Below are 22,467 nucleotides of genomic sequence, written 5' to 3'. Positions count from 1 at the left end.
GTCAGATCAGCTTGATTGTCAACTTCAGATAGGTATTGTTTATTTTTCTGTTGGCCTTTGTAGTGAATAATAACAGCTTTTGTTGGCAGCTGGGCAGTATGAACTAGAGCTTTAATCATCTTGCCATTTATTATACGGGTCCTTTGGGCTGTCAGAAAGCCCCTTTCTTGCCATATCTAGGCATTGGAATAGATGATATTATAGGCATATCAGGAATCTGTATATATATATATTGACTATCTTTCTTTTGGCTAAGGTGAAGGCTTGAATCAAAGCTAACAATTTGGCCTGTTGGGAGGTAGTGCCATGAGATAGGGGTCTAGCCTCTGCCTCTATGCAGTGAAGAGGAGGTGGTATCATCACAGTACCCCTCAATTATTGCATATCCAGGGAAAGGGGGGAGTTTTAGAAGCACTGCCATCAATGAACCAATCTGGGGCTTTAGGAATAGGGATGTCTGTGAGGTAGTAAAACATAGGGAAAAATCAAGATAGGACAGGAATGAGGTTTGAGGAGATCAGAGAGGATAGTGGGGAGGAGAGTCGCTAGGTTGAGAGAGGAGCAATCTTGAAAAGTAGTGGTGGGCTGGAGAAGGGTAGAGTGAAGAACTTGAATGGATGATGATGATATAGGTTGAAAAATCCGGTGGCTGAGGAGGTCTTGCAATCCATGGGAGGACCAGGTCTGTAAGGGTTGATAAAGGATCAGCTTCTGGGCCTCAGATATTAGAAGGGCTACTGTGGCCAGGACCCTTGGGCACTGGGGCTAGCCTTGATAAACCCCATCTAATTTTTGGAGAAATAGGCAACGGGTGTAATAGTTTCCAGCCTTTTGGGCCAGAAGACCGAGAGATTTTCCTTAGAGCTATGGATATAGAAGAGGAACATTTTAAGTGGGTTAGGAAGGCTTATGGCAGGTACTTGTAGAGGAGCTTTCTTTAGGGTTTGGAATGGGGTCTTTATGGGGGAGGTCAGAGATATCTGGCTGTGCCTATGTGGGTGCAGCAGGCCACCCGGGTTGATTGGAAGAGAGTACAGGGAAAGGCCATGGTGCCCCATTTATGGGGAAGACTGCATGTCTGGGCCTAGCAGGATTGGCCTTGGGGTTGGGTAGGTGCGCTGTTGCACCGAGTGCTTGGAACCTCCTATCGCTCATGATTGCCCGTTATCTCTAGTCATAGGAGTTTATCTGGAGGGCCAATATTAGCCGCAACTGAAGCTAAGCCCCCTCATGTAGCAGTAGGCAGCGTGACCAGGCATCCCTCCAAGAGAGGCAAGGTCCTCGGGTTGTAGTCCGGCCGCCAGGAAGCCAAAGTGAGCTCCGGGGGTTCTCAGGCTCTCAGCCAACTGCCCTTCCTAGTTGCCCTCCTGTTCCTTACAATCCCTCTGGAGTTTTGGCTGTAGCTAAGCCATGGCTGGGGGAACTCTGTGTTCTCGGAGAGCTGTGGGTGCCGGACAATCAATAGTCATTCCCACAGATCTGTCCTGTTTGAGGGAAGGAATACTGACCTTTTTGAAGGCCTGAAGTAGCAATCCCTTTGTGAGAGCCCTACTCATGGCAGCATTTCAATGGATGAAAGCTATGCTTTGTTTGTTTTTCCCAAAGGAGGAGGCTCTGCTTTGGCTCCCTGGTTTAGGAACTGTGCTATTTCCCTGTGTCTAGGAACCCATAACCTGTTAGGGAAATGTTGAGACTGTCTGAAGTTTGCAGAAGTAGGAATTTGCTACATGGCCCATATCCTCTCTGGGGCTGGTTTTCTCTCCCTAGGGGTGAGGATAAGGGTTAAATAGTTAACACTCTAATGGACTGGCTATGTTTTTTTTTTTTTTAATCATTTACATTTAACCATCTACATTTTAGATTACTTTGCACCCCCCTCAAGAGATATGCCCTTTAAGTCCTCTGTGAGGACCCATCCAAATAGGTGCTGTTACTCAAAACCCGGTTTTTAGGAACTGGCAGGAAGGGCTTTCTAAGCTTAATAATATTTGGATAGGCTCTAAGGCCCGGCTGGGTGTGAGGCCTGGACCAATCCATAGGGTGCTGGAAGAGAATTGCAAGAGATGGGAATCTCCTTTAAGGGAGGCACCCTGTTGGCTGTAAATTCGTTGGGAAGATGAGAAAGTGCAAGTGGAGGTGAAAAAGTGACTAAGGATGTTCTCAACTCATATGATGCCTCCCAGGCCCAACAGGTCACTCCAAGGGGGACAGCTGGGGGAATCCTGGAAGCTGCACCCCCTACCCCTCAAGGAGAAGCCAGGTCCGAAATGAAAGTAGATTCTAGGATGCCCTTTCTGGCTGTTGGGGTCCAGTTTTCACCTGGGGAAGTTTGAGCCTCACCAGAGTCGCCCTGATCAGAGGCTCTGTCATCCACCAAGTTATTTCCAGTCCCATGCATCCACGGTCTCTTTCTTGAAAGGAAAATGAAGATCCAGTGAGCCACAGAGAGAATGAGAGAGTTTGGAAGAAGGGAGAAGGGAATCACAGCTCTTACCCAAAAGCTGAATCCTTTGCTCCCCTCCTTACATGAGGCACCAAAATGTAAGGAAGACAGGCACAGAACAGAGAGGAGGCAGGGTATGATATTACAACCGGACCAAATTTATTCAGAGAAAATAAATCCAGAGGTGATCAACTGTTGGCGTGCACATTGATGGAACCTGCAGCAGGAGGCCCAGACCCCTGCAGGCTGGGCTTTTTCATGTCTTAGGAGGGCTAGAGGGGGGGTGGGAGTGGGGGTGGGAGTGGGGGTGGGGGTAGGAGGCAGCAGGCAGGGGTGACTTGCTCTACACTGGTCTTTCAAGTGGCCTCCTGGGTGGGGGTGCACTGAACCTGGGGAAGAATGAGGGAGTGCAGTACAAAGACAGTAGGGTGTGAGACAGAATTGAGATTCATGGGTAAGGAATACATTCTGATTTTTATCTATCTTTTCGGCAATGAGAATGCTGAAGTCTATGTCTTTGTTTGCTTTTTTTTTTTTTTTTGACAGGTAGAGTGAGAGAGAGAGAAAGGTCTTCCTTCTGTTGGTTCACCCCGCAAATGGCCACTACAGCTGGCATGCTGCACTGATCTGAAGCCAGGAGCCAGGTGCTTCTACCTGGTCTCCCATGCGGGTGTAGGGCCCAAGCACTTGGGCCATCCTCCACTGCCTTCCCGGGCCACAGCAGAGAGCTGGACTGGAAGAGGAGCAACCGGGACTGGAACTCAGCGCCCCAACCCGGACTAGAACTCCGGGGTGCCGGCGCCACAGGAGGAGGATTAGCCAAGTGAGCCACGGCGCCTGCTGAGGCTTATGTCTTTGTTCCATCAGGGACTGAGCCACAGAATTTGTCTTACTCTCTGCTCAGCATCCAAAGTCAGCTGACCTGATAGAATGGTAGACAAGGCAGACTGACGACTGAGTTGCGGTCATATATGGGATCTGCAAAACTGCATGGAAAGCAGATATTAGGAAAAAACTATGCATGGATTTCAAAAATTTCAAAACCAAAATAAACGTATTTGAATTCCATGTTCTCACACTTTCTGAGGTAGCTGCCTGTCTCAGGAAAAGAAAATACCCATAAAATTTGAGGCCTTTATCTACAGGTTATGGTATATTCCTTAACGTTACACCATATTTTGTGCTATTTCCTCCATAGCTGTTACATCAATGGGTAGAAAGAAGAGTGCCCTCTCTGTATGATACCTAATAATCCATTCCCAATATTTGCCCTCCCATCTACACTAACTGGGCTTAATTGTATTGGAAATCTTAGTACAAGGGATGGAGGTGGAGACAGAGAGAGAAACAACTACAGTCATGGTCCTGTTTACCTGGAAGATGAGACAGCCAGTTGGTCATTTTGGACTCCCCTTCCACTGAACTGACAAGCAAATGAGAGGATTCTTTTCTAGGCTATGGTGCTCTAAATTATTATAGGGGATCACTACACAAAGCAGAAAAGAAGTAGTGTATTTGGCCCTGGTGAATTCATCACAAATTCTTTTGTATTCCTTTGTCCAGTTATAATTTTAATGGTAATGAGGACAATCAGTGAAGTCAGGGGCATCATGGACTTGAATTCTATGCAAGTGAATTTTTTTGAATTGCACCACTAGGTAAAGAGCATCAACCAGCTAAGGTACAGGACAGAGTAAGGGAATATGGAATAAAACAGTGGAAAAAGGGAAAAGAAATGATTACTGACTTTGATTCTGTGACTGATAGTTAGGTACTAGAATGGATATGTGTTATGCCAAGTGATTCATTTCTCCATCATTACAAAGTCTAATATAATATTGTACTTTAGGGCCACCCTATGATGAGACATTGAACTTTGTGGTTTCTATGATTTCCAATCTGGTGAGAATAGATGCTGAATTTTAAAGTGTGCAAGAAATGTAGTTATCCTCCATTTGATTAACTTATCTCTTGTTATTTTCTGTTCTGTGTTTTTAAGATTTATTTATCTATTCTAAGGCAGAATTTTACACACAGATTGATTGATTTCCATCTCTGGTTCACTCCCCAAATGATCACAAAGTTCAAGCTTGGTCCAGGCTGATGGCAGGAGCCTGGAACTCCATCTAGGTCTCCCACACGGGTGGCAGGAACCTGAACACTTGGGCCATATTCTGCTTGCTTTCCCAGGTGAATGGGTGGGAAGTAGAGCAGCCAGGACTCCAATTGGCACACATATGGGATGCATAACCTGCTGTGCTAGGGTATAGACCCTGAACTGTGCGATTTAGACTTTCTTGCCTTTTAGGTTCAGGCCACAGTCAGCCAATAGAGGGCAGCAGTAGTAAACTGGAGAGTGGGAATACGTGATCCGGGTTTCTCCACGCCCTTCCATAGTCTGGTAGAACTGCCTCCCTTAAACTGTAGATTCTGTTGAGCATTCTCTCTTCTGTTGCCCACGTGACTCGGAGAAACACCCCTGCCCCCTTTTCAATAGAGGCCTTGGGTGATTTATAGCTTTCTGCCATAGATGGTTCTGAAATTTTGCCACATGTCTTGTTGGTAACATTAAACTTTATCACATCCTTTGATAAATTCTAATTCCGAGTATGCTATTTCTTGCTGAGGTTCAAAGTGATATACTAATATTAAATTATGTTGAGAGAATCCTTGTCAATAGGTTGATTTAGATTAACTATCTTCAGACTTTCTTCTGCAGAAATATTTATTCAGTTGGTTCCTAGAGACTCACTATATTGAAGACATCTAGAATCACTGGATAGAGGTATGAAGGCTGTGGTCCTGATGTGCACTTTGAAAAAGCATTCATTTACCTACCTACTACAGTCTATTAGATAAGTTATGGAGGAATTTAAGGGGGAAGTTACTTATCTATTTGGAGGGAGAAGGAGAGAGAGAGATTCCATTTGATGGCTACCTTTCCAAATACCTACAACAGCTGGAGGAGGCAAACCTGGGAGATGGGGATTCAATTCAGGTTTCCCATGTGGGCGACAGAAACACAATGATGTGGGCCATCAACTATCTCCCGCAGACCCCACTAGCAGGAAGCTGGAGTTCTAGAGCTAGAGTTGGACACTGAATTCAGTTACTCTGACGTGGGTGTCTTAATTGACAACTTAACTGGTAGGCCAAACCCCCATCCCAGAAAAAAAGTATTATGTTTGTCACTATAGACTGCTCTGAGACTGCACAAGAATAGATCTAGTTTGACTGCGGGTGTTTTGGGCCACAAGAGATGTTTTAATTTAAATCATGTGCTAGCACTGGGATTACCTTGCTTGTTCCCAGTTATTCTGTGCCTCAGTGCCCTCAGTATTCACGGCGAAATTTATAGATCCTAATGCATAAACTTGTCGTGGGGATTAAATGCAAGGATGCATGAAAATTTCATGACATTTTTGGTTCTTGGTTAAGTGATCACCAAACGAGCTATTCTTATTCTGCACAACTGCCTATCCTCTACGACCATGGGCGTGGCTGTTTATTCCCCATCCAGGACAATCCTCAAATACCCAGGAAAAGCTTTTCTGTGAGTTTAGGAGACAATAGCAGCAAAGCATTTCCTACTTTAGTTTACTTCTCTTCTGTTTATTCCAATGCTGTGAAAGACCCTAATTAGGGATTTAATGCCACTGGAGAGTTTGCAGTACAATACAACCCTCTAAGTGTCACATGGTTTAGTTTATGATTACCCCATATAACTTCTCTCAATGTTTTCTCATTAACTCTCTCATATGATTAAGCTTAATTTTACTTCCCGTTTACCTCCTGAGATAGCATCATCATTCAAATTAAACCTTATAGCAACACATTTAATTGAAATTTCAGTAATGAATGTCCCTAAATATGCCTGTAAAAGAGAAACCATATCAAACATCTTACTTATCCACATTAATAGTATGTCTTTATTTTATCTTTTTTTAAGCAAAAATTATGTAGGGAGTTTCATTCTTGCAAATGAAAAATAAATTATAATTTGCCATTGTGTATCACTGAATTTGAATGGCCAGACCTGTTAATAAACTAAGGAGTTTGAAACAAGAAACTTATGTCACATGACCAGAGGAACATTGATTGCTCCAAAAGACTTGAATAAGGCATGCAAATTAAAACCTGACTTGGGGCCTGTGCTGTGGCGCAGTGGGTTAATGCCCTGGCCTGAAGCGCCGGTGTCCCATATGGGCGCTGGTTCTAGCCCCGGCTGCTCCACTTTTGATCCAGCTCTCTGCTATGGCCTGGGAAAGCAGTAGAAGATGGCCCAAGCCCTTGGGCCCCTGCACCCACGTGGGAGACCAGGAAGAAGCTCCTGGCTCCTGGCTTTGGATCAGCGCAGTTCCAGCCGTTGCGGCCATCTGGGGAGTGAACCAGTGGATGGAAGACCTCTCTGCCTCTCCTCTCTCTGTGTAACTCTGACTTTCAAAAAACAAAACAAAACAAAAACAAACAAACAAAAAAAAACCCTGACTTGATCTGGGCAGCCTGGTGGCTGACAAAGGCATTTCAGAACAGTTGGAAGAGATTATGTGTTTCGTTAGGAAACAATGAAAGAGCTAGCCATACCTCATTTTGGATTGAAATGATACATTCTAAATTGACCTCTAGAAGAGCTGACCGAATAAGCTACATTATAAGCATTATAATGCTCTTTTCTCAGTCACCCAATCTTGCCTATCCTGACACAGCTACAAAGCAGGCAAAATCAAAGGTATATTTATTCTAGACGTTCTTTCTGTCCCATGGTTTAGGATAGAAGAGTATGGACATGAATTCCAAGCTGTGAAATAAAATTACGTGGGAGTGATTACTATGCTTTAACAAAGAAAGAGCAGCACTAAAGTTACTCAGTGTCTTTGGGATTTTCACTTAAGGAGATTGCTTAACAGAAGATTCTGTCTCTTATCTTTCTGGATGGTATGAATGAATGAGGTATTACAGTCCTGTTTGGATGTGTTTTATAATAATGTGGGATAATTTGAGAGTGGCATATTAAATAACCTCTATGTTCCTGAATCTTTAATTAGTAACACTGGGTGAAGATATTCAACTATGAAGCCAAACCTTGATACAGCAGCTTAGTAGAGCTTGAACCCTTCAATAAAAAACAAACAAAACCAAAACAAAAAAATCCACAGATTTAGTAGATAGAGTGTTCAGGGCAGCGAATGAGCTATTATTATTATGGTTTGAATTATTAGAAATGTGATTTGATGGTAGAGTGATTTTTCTTTGTTTTTTTTAAGAGTTTGCACAGGACATGATACATGAGATCATATTAAAATAGTGGCCAGATCACCTCTGTAGAACACACTAAGAGAATTAAAACAGTTACGACACAGGCCTCTGGGGAATATAAGAGAAAGATACTGAAGAACTTGTCAGTGAGGTTTTTTGGTGAGCGGTCAGAATGTTCTTAACCCATAACACACTGCTATCTTCCAAAGCAGCAACTTTGATCTATTTGTTATCAGCATTTTTCTCTTATCATTCTGATCCCCCCTCCACTCTCCGGGAATTATTTGCATCTCCTCATTCCCATATGATCAGCTGTTTAGGTTTTTCTCTTAAGGGTTTAGAAGATGTTATTATGTTAGTAGAAGACCTATAAAGCACTTGGACTTATTGTTAATGGTTTATGTTGAAGATGGGTATTATTCAAAATACGATTTTTCAAAGTACAATGAAGTTTTATTATGAAAAATTTGAAACATGATCAAAAGGAAACCGAGAAAAATAACTACACATAGGTAAAAATCACCAGAAAGTTTTATTTTTCTGAGTTGTTCAAAAGCAAATTGTACATATTATGCTATCTCTAATTTCCCATGTGTAATGGATGGATTTTGTCTCTTATCTTTCTCTGTGTTTATTTTAGGTGATTATAAAATCTCCTAATTTGGTACTTTGAGGAATTATTTCGATTGCTTCTCAAAGTCTCATATTTTGCTTAATTTCCTAGAAATAACACTCTTGGTCATAATGCTTTAAAAAAACATGAGAGGCTGGTGCTCTGGCATAGCGGGTAAAGTTGCCACCTGCAGTGCCAGCATCCCAGCTTCTCTTCTTCCAATCCTACCTCTCTGCTATGGTCACTGGGCCCCTGCATCCATGTGGGAGACCCAGAAGAAGCTCCTGGCTTCAGATCAGAGCAGCTCCAGCTGTTGCATTCAATTGGGGAGTGGACCAGAGGATGGAAGAACTAACTCTCTCTCTGCCTCTCCTTCTCTGTGTAACTCTGACTTTCAAATAAATACATAAATCTTTAAAAAATACATGATACAGTATTTGAGGCAAGATGGCGGAATAGGAAGGGACCACACTGATAATCCGGGGAGAGACAGTTTAATAAAATGGAGATACTGCAGGTTCAAGGAAGAGTAGGGGAAGAAGCAGCAGAAGAAACTCTTCCGGAACGAGTGATTCACAGTGGACCTGCGTGGAGAGCGTGGGAGCCCACAGTTCGGGACACCAGCAGCAGACTCAACACACCAGCGCTGGAACGCAAGGTGAGCTGAACCTCAATAGCCTGAGGCACCAGCAGGCAAGCAGAAAGAGGAGACTAGAGGGAACGACCCCCGGGGGGTGGGGGGAAGTTCACCAGGCTAACTAAAAGAGAGAGAGAGAGAAAAAGAAAGTGACTGATACGGACACTGGTTTCTCTCTCTCCGCTCACCTCTCAAAGGCGAGCAAGACAAAGAGCAGGCTCCATCTTGGACATATGTCATAAGCAGAGCGACCTCAGGTCTGCACCGGCCCTGAGCCTAGCAGAAAAACCTGACTCTGGGCGGGGTGAATTAACAGGAGATTAGAACCCAGTGAATTTGTGGTGCTATTGAACTGAGACTGTGAAAAAAGAGACGGTCGGGGAGAGAACTCACGGAATTCACGTGAGTACTCTCCAGAGACGCTACAATTCTGTAAATTTGGCAACCCAGTGGGAGACTGAAGGAGAATTTGAGCCCACTCTGAGGGCCGAACAGATTCCCTGTGTGGTCCTTGGGAAAGAGCTTCCGATCTCTGGCTCCTGTGGGTATATCATTTGCCTGCTAACTACCTCCAACTTCGTTCAGCTGTGCGGAATTACTTCCCTTTTGAATCAAAAAGAGATCTATCACGCCTAACCTGGGAGTGTCACCTTTGGCACACCAAACAGAGCTCTCAGGCCACACCCATCTCAAGCCTCTAAGGCTCCATCAAAAACAGACAGTGCACTTAATCTAGAGTCATAGTATAACAAGAAAAAGCACCACAGTGAAGAAACCAAATATCTCCAATATGCCAAATAACAAATGCAAAAACCGAGGTAATAAAAAAAGGAAGTCACTATGACGCCCCCAAATGAAAAAGACACCCCAATTCAAGATAATGAAGATGATGAGATAGAAGAAATGCAAGAAGCAGATCTTAAAAAATTGATAAGAACATTAAGAAGTTCTCAAAAATTCTTGACTACAGAAATCCTTAATGGACAAGATAGAAAATCTCTCTCGTGAAAATGAAATATTAAAGAGGAATCAAAATGAAACGAAACAACTAGTAGAACAGGAAACTGTGATAGTGACGAGAAATCGTAATGAAGTGAAGAATTCAATAGATCAAATGAAAAACACATTAGAGAGCCTTAAAAACAGAATGGGTGAGGCAGAAGAGAGAATATCGGACTTAGAAGACAGAGAACAGGAAAGGATACACTCAGACCAAAGAAAAGAAGAGGAAATTAGAAATCTAAAACATATTGTCGGGAATCTTCAGGATACTATTAAAAAACCCAACATTCGGGCTGGCGCAGCGGCTCACTAGGCTAATCCTCCACCTAGCGGCACCGGCACACCAGATTCTAGTCCTGGTCTGGGCACCGGATTCTGTCCCGGTTGCCCCTCTTCCAGGCCAGCTCTCTGCTGTGGCCAGGGAGTGCAGTGGAGGATGGCCAGGTGCTTGGGCCCTGCACCCCATGGGAGACCAGGAAAAGCTCCTGGCTCCTGCCATCGGATCAGCGCGGCCATTGGAGGGTGAACCAACGGCAAAGGAAGACCTTTCTCTCTGTCTCTCGCTCTTACTGTCCACTCTGCCTGTCAAAAAAAAAATAAATAAATAAATAAATTCGGGTTCTAGGAGTTCCTGAAGGCATGGAGAGGGAGAAAGGATTAGAAGGCCTTTTTAGTGAGATATTAGCAGAAAATTTCCCAGGTTTGGAGAAGGACAGAGAAATCCTAGTACAGGAAGCTCATAGAACACCTAATAAACACGACCAAAAGAGATCCTCACCACGACACGTTGTAATTAAACTCTCCACAGTGAAACATAAAGAAAAGATCCTAAAATGTGCAAGAGAGAAACGTCAGATTACTCTCAGAGGATCTCCAATCAGACTCACAGCTGACTTCTCATCAGAAACACTACAAACTAGGAGGGAATGGCGAGATACAGTCCAGGTACTAAGAGAGAACAACTGCCAGCCCAGAATATTATATCCTGCAAAGCTATCATTTGTGAATGAAGGTGAAATAAAGACTTTTCATAGCAAACAGAAATTGAAAGAATTTGTCGCCACTCGTCCAGCCCTGCAAAAGATACTTAAAGATGTGTTGCACACAGAAACACAGAAACACGGTCATCAATATGAAAGAAGGTAAAGGAAGGAAACCTCATAGCAAAATATCACAGGGAATTCAAAGCATATATTAGAACTTATCTTTGGCAAATGGCAGGGCAAAGTTACCACTTATCCATAGTCGCATTGAACGTTAATGGCCTGAACTGTCCAGTTAAAAGACACCGATTGGCTGATTGGGTTAAGGAACAAAACCCATCTATTTGCTGCTTACAAGAAACACATCTTTCCAACAAAGATCCATACAGACTGAAAGTGAAAGGCTGGAAAAAGATATACCATGCCAACAGAAATGAAAAAAGAGAGGGCATAGCCATCTTAATATCGGACAACATAAACTTTACCACAAAAACTGTTAAGAGAGAAAAAAGGGACACTAGATAATGATTAAGGGATCAATTCAACAGGAAGATATAACAATTATCAATGTATATGCACCTAACTACAGGGCACCGGTTTATCTAAAAGATTTGTTAACAGACTTAAAGGGAGACTTAGACCCCAATACAATAGTACTGGGGGACTTCAATACTCCACTCTCAGAAATAGATCAACAGGACAGAAGATCAACAAGGATACAGTAGATTTAAACAACACTATAGCCCAAATGGATCTAACAGATATATACAGAACTTTCAATCCTGCAGCTAAAGATTTTACATTCTTCTCAGCAGTACATGGAACCTTCTCTAGGATTGACCACATACTAGGCCATAAAGCAAGTCTCAGCAAATTCAAAAGAATTAGAATCATACCATGCAGCTTCTCAGACCATAAAGGAATGAAGTTGGAAATTAGCAACTCAGGAATCCCTAGAGCATACGCAAACACATGGAGATTGAACAACATGCTCCTGAATGAACAATGGGTCATAGGAGAAATTAAAAGAGAAATCAAAAATTTTCTGGAAGTAAATGAGGATAACAGCACAACATACCAAAACTTATGGGACACAGCAAAAGCAGTGTTAAGAGGAAAGTTTATATCAATAGGTGCCTACATCAAGAAATTGGAAAGGCACCAAATAGATGAGCTTCCAATTCACCTCAAGGATCTAGAAAACCTACAGCAAACCAGACCCAAATCTAGTAAGAGAAGAGAAATAATTAAAATCAGAGAAGAAATCAGCAGGATTGAATCCAAAAAAACATTACAAAAAATCAGCCAAATGAGGAGCTGGTTTTTTGAAAAAGTAAACAAAATTGACACCCCATTGGCCCAACTAACTAAAAAAAAAGAGAAAAGACCCAAATCAATAAAATCAGAGATGAAAAAGAAAACATAACAACAGACACCACAGAAATAAAAAGAATCATCAGAAATTACTACAAGGACTTGTATGCCAGCAAACAGGGAAACCTATCAGAAATAGATAGATTCCTGGACACATGCAACCTACCTAAATTAAACCATGAAGACATAGAAAACCTAAACATACCCATAACTGAAACAGAAATTGAAATAGTAATAAAGGCCCTCCCAACAAAGAAAAGCCCAGGACCAGATGGATTCACTGCTGAATTCTACCAGACATTTAAAGAAGAACTGACTCCAATTCTTCTCAAACTATTCAGAATAATCAAAAAAGAGGGAATCCTCCCAAATTCTTTCTATGAAGCCAGCATCACCTTAATTCCTAAGCCAGGAAAAAGATGCAGCACTGAAAGAGAATTACAGACCAATATCCCTGATGAACATAGATGCAAAAATCCTCAATAAAATTCTCGCCAATAGAATGCAACAACACATCAGAAAGATCATCCACCCAGACCAAGTGGGATTTATCCCTGGTATGCAGGGATGGTTTAATGTGCACAAAACAATCAATGTGATACACCATATTAACAGACTGTAGAAGAAAAACCAGATGATTATCTCAATAGACGCAGAGAAAGCATTTGATAAAATACAACACCCTTTCATGATGAAAACTCTAAGCAAACTGGGTTTGGAAGGAACATTCCTCAATACAATCAAAGCAATCTATGAAAAACCCACAGCCAACATCCTATTGAATGGGAAAAAGTTGGAAGCATTTCCACTGAGATCTGGTACCAGACAGGGATGCCCACTCTCACCACTGCTATTCAATATAGTTCTTGAAGTTCTAGCCAGAGCTATTAGGCAAGAAAAAGAAATTAAAGGGATACAAATTGGGAAGGAAGAACTCAAACTATTCCTCTTTGAAGATGATATGATTCTTTATGTAGGGGACCCAAAGAACTCTACTAAGAGACTATTGGAACTCATAGAACAGTTTGGCAAAGTGGCAGGGTATAAAATCAATGCACAAAAATCAACAGCCTTTGTATACACAGACAATGCCATGGCTGAGGAAGAACTTCTAAGATCAATCCCATTCACAATAGCTACAAAAACAATCAAATACCTTGGAATAAACTTAACCAAGGACATTAAAGATCTCTACGATGAAAATTACAAAACCTTAAAGAAATAGAAGAGGATACCAAGAAATGGAAAAATCTTCCATGCTCATGGTTTGGAAGAATCAATATCATCAAAATGTCCATTCTCCCAAAACAATTTATAGATTCAATGCAATACCAATCAAGATACCGAAGACCTTCTTCTCAGATCTGGAAAAAATGATGCTGAAATTCATATGGAGACACAGGAGACCTCGAATAGCCAAAGCAATCTTGTACAACAAAAACAAAGCTGGAGGCATCACAATACCAGATTTCAGGACATACTACAGGGCAGTTGTAATCAAAACAGCATGGTACTGGTACAGAAACAGATGGATAGACCAATGGAACAGAATTGAAAAAACAGAAATCAATCCAAACATCTACAGCCAACTTATATTTGATCAAGGATCCAAAACCAATCCCTGGAGTAAGGACAGTCTATTCAATAAATGGTGCTGGGAAAATTGGATTTCCATGTGCACAATCATGAAGCAAGACCCCTACCTTTCACCTTACACAAAAATTCACTCAACATGGATTAAAGACTTAAATCTACGACCTGACACCATCAAATTATTAGAGAGCATTGGAAAAACCCTGCAAGATATAGGTACCAGCAGTGACTTCTTGGAAAACACCCCAGAAGCACAGGCAGGCAAGGCCAAAATTAACATTTGGGATTGCATCAAATTGAGAAGTTTCTGTACTGCAAAAGAAACAGGAGAGTGAAGAGACAACCGACAGAATGGGAAAATATATTTGCAAACTATGCAACAGATAAAGGGTTAATAACCAGAATCTACAAAGAAATCAAGAAACTCCACAAGATCAAAACAAACAACCCACTTAAGAGATGGGCCAAGGACCTCAATAGACATTTTTCAAAAGAGGAAATCCAAATGGCCAACAGACACATGAAAAAAATGTTCAAGATCACTAGCAATCAGGGAAATGCAAATCAAAACCACAATGAGGTTTCACCTCACCCCGGTTAGAATGGCTCACATTCAGAAATCTACCAACAATAGATGCTGGAGAGGATGTGGCGAAAAAGGGACACTAACCCACTGTTGGTGGGAATGCAAACTGGTTAAGCTACTATGGAAGTCAGTCTGGAGATTCCTCAGAAACCTGAAGATAACCCTACCGTTCAACCCAGCCATCCCACTCCTTGGAATTTACCCAAAGGAAATTAAATTGGCAAACAAACAAGCAGTCTGCACATTAATGTTTATTTCAGCTCAATTCACAATAGCTAAGACCTGGAACCAACACAAATGCCCATCAACAGTAGACTGAATAAAGAAATTATGGGACATGTACTCTATAGAATGCTATACAGCAGTCAAAAACAATGAAACCCGGTCATTTGCAACAAGATGGAGGAATTTGGAAAACGTCATGCTGAGTGAATTAAGCCAGTCCCAAAGGGACAAATATCATATGTTCTCCCTGATTGGCGACAACTAACTGAGCACCAAAGGGGAAACTTGTTGAAGTGAAATGGACACTATGAGAAACAGTGACTTGATCAGCTCTTGTCCTGACGGTTGATGTACAATGTAATACTTTATCCATTTTAGTATTTTTTTTGTTCTAGTACCATTGGTTGAACTCTGTAATTAACACACAATTCTTCTTAGGTGTTTAAATTTTAACTGAAAAGTGATCCCTGTTAGGAATTTGGAAAACATTATGCTGAGTGAAATAAGCCAGTCCAAAGGGACAAACACCACTTGTTCTCCTTGATAGGTGACAACTAACTGAGCACCAAAAAGGAAACCTGTTAAAGTGAAATGAACAATATGAGAAACGGTGACTTGATCAGCCCTCACCCTGACTGTTGATGAGCAGCTTAATATGTTATCCCTCTTGGTATTTTTTTTGTTTGTTCTACTTAATACTTTTGGTTGAATACTGTAATCAATACACAATTTTTCTTAAGTGCTGAAACTTAACTGAAAAGTGATCACTGTTAAATATAAGAGTGGGGATAAGAGAGGGAAGAGATGTGCAATTCGGGACATGCTCAAGAGGACTTGCCCCAAATGGTAGAGTTAGAAACATACCAGGGGATTCCAATTCAATCCCATCAAGGTGGCATGTACCAATGCCATTTCACTAGTCCCAGTGATCAATTTCTGTTCACAATTGATCATAATGATAGGACTAAGAACCAAAGGGATCACATAAACAAGACTAGTGTCTGCAAATACTAGCTGATAGAATCAAAAAGGGAGAGAATGACCCAACATGGGAAGTGAGATACACAGCAGACCCATAGAATGTCAGATGTCCTAAACAGCAATCTGGCCTCAGAATCAGCCCTTAAGGCATGCGGATCTGGCTGAAAAGCCCATGAGAGTATTTCAGGCATGGAAAGCCAAGACACTCTGGGAAAAAAAAAAAAAAAAAAAAAAAAAAAAAAAAAAAACCTAAATGAAAGGTTTCTGTGAGTGAGATCCCAGTGGAAAGAACAGGTCATCAAAGAAGGAGGTACCTTTCTCTGAAGGGAGGAGAGAACTTCCACTTTGACCATGGCCTTGTCTAAATATGATCAGAGTCAGTGAACTCCGGGGGCTTCCGTAGCCTTGGCAGCTCATGACAAGAGCCTAGGTTGATTACTGAGGCCATAAACAAGAGTGTCAATTTGTTAAGTCAACAGCAGGAGTCACTGTGCACTTACTCCTCATGTAGGATCTCTGTCCTTAGTGTGCTGTACATTGAGATTTAATGCTGTAACTAGTACTCAAACAGTATTTTTCACTTTATGTTTCTGTGTGGGAGCAAACTGTTGAAATCTTTACTTAATGTATGCTAAACTGATCTTCTGTATATACAGAGAATTGAAAATGAATCTTGATGTGAATGGAAGGGGAGAGGGAGTGGGAAAGTGGAGGGTTGAAGGTGGGAGGGACGTTATGGGGGGGAAGCCTTTGTAATCCATAAGCTGTACTTTGGAAATTTATATTCATTAAATAAAAGTTTAAAAAAATACATGATACATCCGTTTTATTAATATTATAGTTTTTTGTATTGATCAGTGTAACTAGCTATCATTTTTTTCATTTCTGTAATGGATTGTTACTAAGATTATTTGCCTCTTAAAAATGAGTTTAGTATTTCTACATCTTTTTTTTTTACATAACGATTTTATTGATTTATTTGAGAGGTAGACTTATAAACAAAGAGAGGGAGAGACAGAGAGAGAGATCTTCCATCTGCTGCTTCACTTCCCAGAAAGCCAAACAGCTTTAGCTGAGCTGATCCATAGCCAGGAGCCAGGAGCCAGGAGCCAGGAGCTGCTTCCAAGTCTTGCACGTGAGTGCAGAGGCCTAAGCGCTTGGGCCTTTCTCCACTGCTTCCCCAGGCCATAGCAGAGAGCTGCATCGGAAGAGCAGCAGCTGGGACACAAACCGGGGCCCATATGGGATTCCGGTGCTGCAGGCAGAGGCTTAGCCTGCTACACCACAGTGCCAGCCCCTCCGCCTCTTTTGTAATTATAATTTATGTTTCTTTTTATTCCTGTAAGTTTTAATTTATATAATTTAAGATAGTTATTAAGCATGTACAATATTACAATTATTGTTTCTTGATAGAATGAGCAGCACGTTATAAACTATGTTTCTTAAACAGGGATTAATTTTGTTTTTGAATGTTGGAATTTTTTAAATCATTTTATTTTCAGTATTGCAGCATACATAATTAAGTATATAGACTTTGCCAGTCTCATCATACTTGCCTTTAATAAGATTTTTTAGCCTATTGCCTTGAACTTAATCACTGATATTTTAAATTTAATTTGGGTTTATTTCTAATGAACTTGTAATTTCAGAATAGTTTTAAATTTACAGAACAAAAATATTCCCATTGTTTTATTCTACTTTTTTGGAAAAAAAAATCTTCCAGATTTTATCTTTTACATTCTTAACACCATTTTTAATATTTGCCTAGTTACTGCAATGTGCAGTTTCCAGGTACCAAAGTAAAACTATGGATTTTGCCATTTTTTGAGAATCTGTGTATTTCAAAACATTTTTTACTGAATTTCCCTCTTTCTATTTTGTGCCTCAGGTATTTCTTTGTAAAGCTATTTTAAATTCCCAAGATACTGGTATTGTTACTATGATTCATATGATCAAAAAGTCAAAGATTTTCTTTCATATTTCTTGGAATTTTTTAAAAATTTTGAAAATATGTTAATTTTTCATATTTGAAAGAGATTATCACTACATATAGAAATAATGTACAGTAAGCACCCTGAAGATACCATTGTTTTGTCTCCTGGTTCCCATCATTTCTTTCAATAAGTCAGCTCCTTATTATTCTGTGACAGTAATCTATCTTTTTCATTCACTGCTTTGGAAGTTTGACCTTTGACCTGGGTGCTTGATGTTTGCTATGTTGGTTTAATGTTCAATATGCTATGTTGTTTCCTTTGAATTACATGTTCTGAGTTTCCTGAATATCTGGGTTAGTGTTTTAAACCAGCTCTGGAAAGTTCTTGTTCTTTATCTTTTATTAAATTGCTGTGTCCTTTTATATTTCCTTTCTGCTTCTTTGAGTTTAGTTCCACATAAGTTAGGATTTTCTACGTCATTTTTTTCCTATATTCAGTTTTTGAATTTTCTTCTGATTTATACAAATGTCTCTTCATTTGTGTCTAATCTGTGAAGCTAATCTATTGATGGCTTTATTGCAATTATGCCTTTCATGTTTTTATTTTCCATTTCATTTATATATGTAGACACAGATATAGCGAGATTAAATTATATATTTCTGCTGAAATTATCTTCTAATATTTTAAATGTATTAAGTCAAAGCTATATTAAAGATTGAAATTTATGCCATATCAATATGTCTGCTTCAATTTTTGTGTATATTCTTTTGAATCTTTAGTCTGGTTTCAGATCCCCCAGCATTTTTGTTTATTTTCTATTGAACACAAATATGAAATATTCTAGAGATACCTAGATGCTGTGGATATTGTTACTCAATTCCAGAGAGGAATTTTGCTTCTGAGGGTCATCAGACTGTATTAACAAAAAAAAAAGTTAATGGTGAGATTGAATTAATTCATCACTGTATCCTGTTTGCATGAAGATTAGTTTATTTTTGGCTTGCCTTTAGTTCTGGGACTTTTTTTTTTTTTTTTTTTTTTTAAAAAGGCTCTTAAAAAAGCCTGGGCTTTTTATCAGAGTCCCTTTTCCTCGGAGGCTTTTGAGACTTCAGTGTAGTCTTGACAGTATCATAAGCCTTTTGAAACCTTTCATCGGTCTTTTAACCTTGTAATCTGTTGATCTTTTTTTTCTATTGTTTTTGCCCCCAGAAAACTCTCAGATTCTCATTAGGATGCTAACTCCGTCTTTGGTTCAAAAATATGTGCTTCATGCTTTGTTCAATTATTTGTTGCAGAGGCTATTTCTATCTACAAGTTACTTATGGTTAGAAGTCGATTAAATATCTTGGTTTTTGTTGATTGACTACAAGTTCTAAGCTTTTATTTTCAGAACCCATTAAATTTAGAGAAAGACTAAAGAATCTGATTTAAGTGTTCCAAATATTTACTCTCATTTTCCCTCAAAATGTTAATAAAATATTTTGGTTAGATTTTATCAAAGCCCAAAATCAATATATAAAAACGTTTCAGCATGTTATTTCTTTTTCTTTTTTCTTTTTTTGACAGGCAGAGTGGACAGTGAGAGAGACAGGGAGAAAGGTCTTCCTTTTGCTGTTGGTTCACCCTCCAGTGGCCGCTGCGGCCGGTGCACCACGCTGATCCAAAGCCAGGAGCCAGGTGCTTCTCCTGGTCTCCCATCAGTATGTTATTTCTTATTATTAATGATTCTCCAGCATAAAATGACAGGATTTCAAATCACTGCCAGTCTTAAATAGCTCATAATTGCCATTTTCAAATTCAATGAAATGAATTTTTGCCTCTAAGACAGGAATTGTATGTATCTGGTTGACAACAGAAGAGCTGAGTAAGCAGTATAGATAAAATCATCCCATTCCTTGTAACTTTTTAGAAAATAATATATAGTTAAGGATAAAAAACTACCAAAGGGTTTTACATTGAATTTCCTTTGGTGAAAACTACATTTGGTATTCCCTGACTAGGATTCTTATTTGCAGTGACAGGAGTCTACTCCAAAATATGGGCTTCTTCATTTTTCATAAAAATGACACACTTCTAGATACTACATCAGAATTTATTTTGCATATTGGATTTGCATTGGTTTATCGTAAATTGAAAACTGTTGTAACTATCTCAACACTGCTGAGTCAGCAGTGTTCTTTATCAAAGGACTGCCTCTACATCTTCTCAGTGTTTAAACCTTAATCGCTAATGTTCTTATTTTTAAATGTCATTAATGTTTATAGAAACTGATTGAATATACTATATATTATACAAGTATGTTGTGTAAAATCATCTAGAGAGACTGAGTCTTACTCCATCTGTCTGTATTGAAGTGAAGACATTCTCTACTGCACTTGCTAACATTTCACATTTGACTCTGAAGATCTCAGGATTTTAAGAGTTTTGAGGAAAGCCTCCAATATTCAATAAGAAGATAACTAATAGGAAAAAATTAGAAGTGGCAACAAGAAGCAGAAACACACTTTAAAATGCTGAGATATACAGTTGGGATAATTTAGGAACTAATGTCCTGAGAATAAATAATGTCCTGAGTCCACCACAGCTCTTTGTATAGTTTTTATATTTAATTAGTTTTTTACAGATTTAATGTGATTTTTTAGATACAATGCTAACAACATAATGGTATCACCTTCCTCCCTCCCTTCTTCTCTCCCCTTGACTCCCTCCCATCCTCCTTCCTTCTCCCATTCATCCTTTCTTTTTGGCTTTTGAAATAACATTTTAAATTTACATTACAGTAAAAAGGTTTAATACTTCACTGTGGGGAGCAATCCGGACTAGACTGAGTTACTGGAATTAAGACTTATTCTATGCATCTGCTCTCCCACAATATGGCGCTGGGAGAGAAGTAAACAGCTTCTGCACAGCTGCCTCCAGTTCAACCAATAAACTGTAGGACTTGCTCCTGATTGGAGAAGAGCAGCGTACTCGGCGTGTAGGCAGCCAAGTTGGGATTGGCAGAGGAGGACTATAAAGGAGGAGAGAGACGGCATGCACCAGGAACATCTAAGGGGAACATCTAAGGGGAACACCTGTGCAGCCCCCTAGAGAGCCGGCCGGCGGTGTGCCGCTCCCCTGCGGAAGTGGGGAATGTGGCCAGGGGGAACTGCCCTTCCACGGAGGTGGAAGGGACAGTAGCCAACCCGGGAAGAACCAGCAGCAAACCCGGGGAGGGCCGAGCAGACGAAAGAACAGCGCAGGGTCCTGTGTCGTTCCTCCACGAAGAGGGGGAGCGACACTTCACCATATAAGAACTTTAACAAGTAAAAAACAAAAAGACTTTAGTGGAAATACACATAACAGCTATAAAAATAATGTAGTAACAGTGATATTTTCAACTGAAACAGAACATAGCAGGTACTCAAAGAAGTTAATAGAATGAAACCTTCATAGATTTTAGAATAAATATTTGATAACTAGCTATATTTTTAATAAAACTGTCATCAAGGGTAAAGATTTATGGAGACTGAATTTTTGGTACAACTATTCATTGTCTTCCTGTCACATAATTACACGAGGTTCCTGTCCCCTGAGATTTTACAGTGTATCCCACAAGATTGTATAGCCTGTTCATGCTTGGTTCCACTGATTACAGACTGGATGAGCGGAGTGGATGTTGTGCCAGTTCTGAGCTGTGGGTATAAGCGGTTTGGGAAGATGACAGCACTTTAATTTCTGTCACCTGACTTGGGAAGTTAGTTGTTATTACTTCATCTTGGAACAAGAGGCACCTACTGCTGGGAGTTAGCCTCATTGACTTTCAACCAACTCAGTGAAATTCAGAAGAGAGAGGGTCAGTCTCCATGCCATTGGTTGAGAAAAATATGTTGCAATAAATCACCAAATCTGGGAGTTGTCAGTGACTAGTACCCTTTATTTGTGTGTGTGTGTGTGTGTGTGTGTGTGTGTGTGTGAGATTAGTATTGTTTAAGTAATACCCGAGCAACATAAGAGATAATTATTCTCATATTTTCAGTCTCATTTTGCTTCTTTACCCATCCTATATGTGACTGACTGACCATGTGTTCCATCAATTAACGAGAGAAATGTAAGAAAGAAATAGATCTAAGAAGTAGACTTTAGCACAAAGTTGGGAAAATAAATATTCTATATATTCTAGAAATCTAAATGCAATAGCTGACATAAACTTAGAGAAGATAGAGGATTTATAACCTTTGTAGAATATATCATCATAAAAGCTGATTTAAATTTCTGAAGATGTTTGGAAATTTGTGATAGTCTTAAAATATAAACAAAAATGAAATTATTTCCAATAAATAAAATGACCATATATATAATTACCTGCAAATAGTATTTTCAGTTAATCTGAAGCTCATCATTGATTTAATCAGAATTATTATTACATCCAGATAATTTGATGGTACAGTTATTGGTATTTAAGATAGCTAAATCTTTACTAGGAAGTGAATAAGTGATGTCTAAAATTGAAAATTAAAAGAATAATAGGGGCAGGTGTTTGACAATAAGATTCTGCTTAGTATCCGTCATGCCAGATATAAACATGATATTAATTTCTTTCTATATATATATATATATATATACTAGGAGGTAGCAGGTTGAGTCCCTACCACCCACATGGACGGCCCAGACTGAGTTTCCAGCTCCTGGCTTCAGCACATCCAATCTCTTAGATATTGTGGGCTCTTGAGTGAACCAGTGGATTAGAGAGGTGTGTGCCTGTCTGTGAGAAATATGTATAAAGAAACATACTGTCTCATTTAAGAATCCGCAATGGAATAGGCATCCTGTTTGGATTCTGAAACTAAATTCATAAAGA

General features: G+C 40.0%; 1 long non-coding RNA gene across 5 annotated transcripts in view; it reads left to right on the top strand.

Annotated features, from left to right (window-relative positions):
- The window catches only part of LOC149127849 (uncharacterized), a 59,788-nt gene extending 56,281 nt beyond the window's left edge, over window positions 1-3,507 (top strand). For all 5 annotated transcript variants that reach the window (XR_016229973.1, XR_016229972.1, XR_016229970.1 and 2 more), the window contains exon 3: window positions 2,990-3,507. This is a non-coding gene — a long non-coding RNA (uncharacterized LOC149127849). The remainder of the gene's footprint in view (window positions 1-2,989) is intronic.
- The last annotated feature ends 18,960 nt before the right edge of the window (window positions 3,508-22,467 follow it).

Source organism: Oryctolagus cuniculus, chromosome 2, assembly GCF_051225735.1.
Source record: "Oryctolagus cuniculus isolate XC-2025 breed Fujian yellow rabbit chromosome 2, ASM5122573v1, whole genome shotgun sequence".
Taxonomy (NCBI): Eukaryota; Metazoa; Chordata; class Mammalia; order Lagomorpha; family Leporidae; genus Oryctolagus; species Oryctolagus cuniculus.
The sequence above is the reverse complement of the archived record's forward strand: the minus strand, read 5'-3'. Positions and strand labels throughout refer to the sequence as shown.